The sequence below is a fragment of the Panthera tigris genome, chromosome B2 (assembly GCF_018350195.1).
Source record: "Panthera tigris isolate Pti1 chromosome B2, P.tigris_Pti1_mat1.1, whole genome shotgun sequence".
NCBI classification, from domain to species: Eukaryota; Metazoa; Chordata; class Mammalia; order Carnivora; family Felidae; genus Panthera; species Panthera tigris.
In genome coordinates this window covers 64,029,150-64,034,860 of record NC_056664.1, presented here as the reverse complement: position 1 = coordinate 64,034,860, position 5,711 = coordinate 64,029,150, and positions in this window count along the sequence as shown.

Genomic DNA, 5,711 nt, shown 5'->3' with positions numbered 1-5,711 from the left:
ATGGTTATTGATTTTTGTAGGTTAAAATTGCATCCTGTTACTTCACAGAATTTATGTGTGTGTTAATTTTATTTTTGATTCTCTCGGGTTTTCCAAGAATACTATCTCATAAATTGCAAATACAGATAGTTTTATTTCTTTATTTTTCCTAATTCTTGTGCCTCTACTTCTTTTGTTATGTCTGGATGCATTGTGCAACACTCCCAATTCAACATGAAATAATACTGGAGATAGTGGGCACCCTTCTTAGGGCAAATTTTGAGACAAATAAATGTAGCGATGTTCCATTTTCCATAGTATCATAAGTGCAATACTCTAGAGCAAGAGGCAAGTGTCCCCAGGCAGGAAACCTGCTTTATTTGTGATACTTCAAAAGATGTGTTTCTATAGAGTTAAATTTAAGATCCAATTTTCTTTTAAGGTAGATATCAAGGGGACTTTCTGATATTATCTCAAAGAAGTCTTAGAAAAAATCTTTTGAATTACAGTACCAAATTACTATCTTTCTCTCTGTGTTGATGAGGTGCTCTAATAAAAGCCAACGAGGCCCTGGTAATAGAAATAGGATATGTCTTTGTGAGAATAAGTCTTAGGGCAAAAGCCAGATTCTAGTTAATGGGGATAATGGAAAATTAAATTCACCTGTGTTTTTATGCTTTTAAGGTATTTGATTCACTCTCTTCTTAAATTTGTATGTGATTGGAGATTATTTGGTGTAGGAAATCTTGAAAAAGATTTTAGTCATAAGGCAGCAGAGAATGTATCTTTTCTAATATGTTCTGACCAATATGCATGTAATTCCAAAGCTGTCATCTCAGTTTCAAGCTGCTATCACATGCAAGCAAACATAAAAAAATAACATATTGGTATCCTTTGAATCACAAGGACTCTGATAATAAGTGCTTAATAGATTTTCTGAAAATCTTATTTACTAAGACTTAATCCTTGGGAGTAGTTTGAGAAAAAAAAATTTATATTACACTGCGGTAGCATACTATCAAAGGTAGTAATCAAATTTATAACAAAAATTGCTACAAGATATCAATATTTATACATATAAAGCAACTCAGAAAAGTCCTTATATATCAACTCAAGGAAAACACTAGCTTAAAAAAATACTAGTGTTTTTTCTTATGGATATACTTATAAAAGACAAGTATTTTCCTGGAAATTGGTCAATAATAAAATTTTGCATGAATCAAATATAGAAAAAACTGTCCTTGAATGGGAATGTTTTCACCACAATTTCTCTGTTGAATAACCTACTTATTTTGGTGGCATATAAAAGAAGTTTCATGCACAAGGAAAAGTCACTATTTTGATAAAGAAAACACTGAAAAGTGAATAGGATAAAATAATTTTTTATACAATTTTAAAAACCTTTAGTGGTCTAGTGGTATTATTGTGTTTATATCTTCCATGTTAAGATAAATTTTTGCCCAACAGGATTTTAATTTTTGAGGCAAAGGATTTAGTTTACTGCTTTCATTTTAATCTTGTATTATCTACATAATTGCCTTAGTACTTTACTTTTCACATGTAAACAGTTTTTCAACATTTATCATGTATCAGGGTGGTGGTTAGGTAGAAAATGGTTCCCACTTTTAAAGAGTTCACAAACTACTGGCAGGAACAGAAAAGTAAACCAATAATTGCAATACAGAGGTTAAAAAAGAGAGCACAGTGATCTAAGAGAGGAAGGCAGGATCAATACTGCAGGGAGATATTGGGGAAAGCTTTGTGATTGTGGAAACCTACATGGTAAGAGATGGGTCAAGAAAAGAGCAGGCAAGGTAAAGAGAAAGCAGAAATTCCTAAAAAAAACATATGTTTGAGAATGGCAAGTCATCTAGAGTGGTAACTATTTGTTTAGTATTTATCTTCCCAGGTAGATTTTAAGGTCTATAAAGCTAAAAACTTTGTCTTTCTTATTCAACATGATACTCCCTTCCAGTGTCAAGAAGTGCCTAGCACTTTTAAGAAATTCAATGAATATATTCATATTTTTCTGTTTTACTAATAATTTATTATTAATAGATTATTAATCTTACTAACTTTAATTTTAATAATAAAATTTATAATCCGTAAATGTACTATAATAAATACCCATGCACCCACCACTCAGATTAAGAAACAAAATACTGCCAACCCATTTATTGCTTGTTATGAACATACCCACATCTCTCCAACCCATAACTACTACTCTGAATTTTACATTTGGGGTTTTTTTTATTATTTTTTTTAAACATTTACTCATTTTTGAGAGTGGGAGAGACAGAGCATGAGTGGGAGAGGGGCAGAGAGAGAGGGAGACACAGAATCTGAAGCAGGCTCCAGGCTCCAAGCTGTCAGCACAGGACCTCACGCGGTGCTGGAACTCACAGACTGCGAGATCATGACCTGAGCTGAAGTCAGACGCTTAACTGACTGAGCCACCCAGGCGCCCCCTGAATTTTACATTTGACATTCCAATACATTTCTTTATAATTTTGTTACATATATTTATGGAAGTGCTTAAACTTTATATAAATATTACCATGATGTATACTTAGTCTGTGATTTCATTTCTTTTCTCAACATTATATTTATGAGATTCATTCATGTTGATATTTGTGATAGTAATTAATTTTGATTGCTTGATAGTAATCTATCATGTAATTATACACAATTGTTCTTCATCAGTTTTGCTTATGATGGACATTTGTTTTAAGTATTTTGTTCACATAAACAATGATGCTATGAATGTTCTTGTATGTGGCCCTTCTGTAAATGTGGTAGAGTTTCTGTACATCCTCTCTTCTATAGGTAAATGCCTAGAAGTAGATTTGCTGGTCAGTGTTACTCAGCCTCCTCAATGACACTTGGAATTGAGATTTTTGTTAATCTCACATGTGTGAATGGCATCTCATTGTTTTATGTTGAATTTGCTGAACTATTTTTGAGGTTTTGTCTTCTAGGAGTTGCTAGTTCAACTCTTTTGCCAATTTTACTTAAACATAATTGGTCTTTTTTAATTGATGGAGTTAGCCATGTTATTGATTCAGTTATCAGTTATGTAAGTATAATCCTTTTTCATTTTGGTAATAGATACAATTGTCAAATCTAATCAGTCTTTCTCCTTTTTGGTTTTGGGCTTTTTTGGTCTTCTTTAAAAAATCCTTTACTACCCAGAATTTACAGTATAATATCCTATCCTATCATATCATATGTTATTATTCCTTTCAGGTATCTAATCCACTTGGAGTTTATTTTTTATATGAAATAGGGATCTGGAATCTGATTTTATTTTATTGTTCCAAATTAATTCCCTAAATACTCCATCCTTTATGGAATTGTTCATCATTTTCTTGCCAATCTACAATGACATTTATCATCTTTAAGATACATGGGAATGTTTCTTCTCTCTCTTCTGTTCCACTGTTTTGTTATCTAAACAAATATATTTATTTTCCTTTTCAAGTTGTCTTTATGCTCTTGCACTCCTACTCTTCCATATAAACTTTAACACTGGCTTTTAACTATTAGTGAATTTGAAATTGTCTTATTTTGTGCTTCTTGTTTCCCCTAAATTTGCTACAATTCTCTTTTTTTCTGTCTTATTTATAATTGATTGAGACTTTTAAAAAACTGGATATTAATTACATGAGAACACCTGTGCTAGTAAATAGAATAATTCTTTACTCTATCACCCTGTGAAGTAGGGGTTATTATTGTGTTTAACTTTTGTGTCACAGAATTTTCAAACATCTATAAAACTAGAAAGAATAAATAACCTAATATACCAATAACCCAGCTTTGATAATGGCCAATTATTCTCTAGAATTTTATTCATTCCCCCCAAACAGCACCGCATCCACCACCACCATCACAGATTATTTTAAAGTGCTCTTCTTTTGACATACCCAGAACATCATTATTACATCTTTAAAATTTTAAAGTGAATATTAAGTATTGTAAACTGTTCACTCAATGTTCCTATTTCTCTGATGATTTTATACCTTTTTTACTTAAAAAAATTAAATATTTAAATAACATCTATACCTCTTGATTACCATGTCTTCTAAGTCTCTTCTAATCTGTATGTTTTCCCTCCATCTATTTAACTTAACTTAATTTTTTCATCTCATTTTATTTCATTTCATTTTAACGTGTTGAATGTGCTGCATCGTCTGTCCTATGGTTTCCTATAGTCTGACTTTGTTAATTGTATTCATACGGTGGTATTAAACACATTTTTCTCTCCTTGTATTTCCTAAAAATTATTAACTAGACCAGAACCTCGATCAATTTTAGGTTAGATTTTTTTTAACTCGATCTCATAGATGGTATCTTGTAATTCCACTAGGACATATATAACATTTTATTTCTCTCTTTTTTATGGTCTTGTCTGATAATTGGTGATTATCATCTAAACCTATTAATTCATCAGGAGTGCTTAAAATGGTGATATTTGAATTTTTTTTGAAAGTTCTGCATTTCTTTTCTGGAATAGGTCTATAAAAAGAAACTCTCAAGACATATAGTTGCATAGAATGAGGACTCAAAATATCTTTTGGGAAATCTAGGATTAATTATTTTTAATTCCAGTATAATTAACATACAGTATTATATTATTTTCAGTTGTACAATATATACCTGAGAGTGTATATTGTTGAATTCTCTGTATTACTCAGTGCTCATCACCAGAAGTGTACTTTTAATGCCCTTCGGCTATTTCACCCATTCCCCCACTACCCACCTCCCCTCTGGTAACCATCAGTTTATTCTCTATAGTTAAGGGTCGGCTTTTGCTTTGTCTCTTTTCCTTTGCTCATTTGTTTTGTTTCTTTTATTTTTTTATTTTTTTTCCACTAGAACTTATTTTCATGTAATTTCTTTTTTTTTTCAATATATGAAATTTATTGTCAAATTGGTTTCCATACAACACCCAGTGCTCATCCCAAAAGGTGCCCTCCTCAATACCCATCACCCACCCTGCCCTCCCTCCCACCCCCATCAACCCTCAGTTTGTTCTCAGTTTTTAACAGTCTCTTATGCTTTGGCTCTCTCCCACTCTAACCTCTTTTTTTTTTCCTTCCCCTCCTCCATGGGTTTCTGTTAAGTTTCTCAGGATCCACACAAGAGTGAAAACATATGGTATCTGTCTTTCTCTGTATGGCTTATTTCACTTAGCATCACACTCTCCAGTTCCATCCACGTTGCTACAAAAGGCCATATTTCATTCTTTCTCATTGCCATGTAGTACTCCATTGTGTATATAAACCACAATTTCTTTATCCATTCATCAGTCGATGGACATTTAGGCTCTTTCCATAATTTGGCTATTGTTGAGAGTGCTGCTATAAACATTGGGGTACAAGTGCCCCTATGCATCAGTACTCCTGTATCCCTTGGATAAATTCCTAACAGTGCTATTGCTGGGTCATAGGGTAGGTCTATTTTTAATTTTCTGAGGAACCTCCACACTGCTTTCCAGAGTGGCTGCACCAATTTGCATTCCCACCAACAGTGCAAGAGGGTTCCCGTTTCTCCACATCCTCTCCAGCATCTATAGTCCCCTGATTTCTTCATTTTGGCCACTCTGACTGGCATGAGGTGATATCTGAGTGTGGTTTTGATTTGTATTTCCCTGATAAGGAGCGACGTTGAGCATCTTTTCATGTGCCTGTTGGCCATCCGGATGTCTTCTTTAGAGAAGTGTCTATTCATGT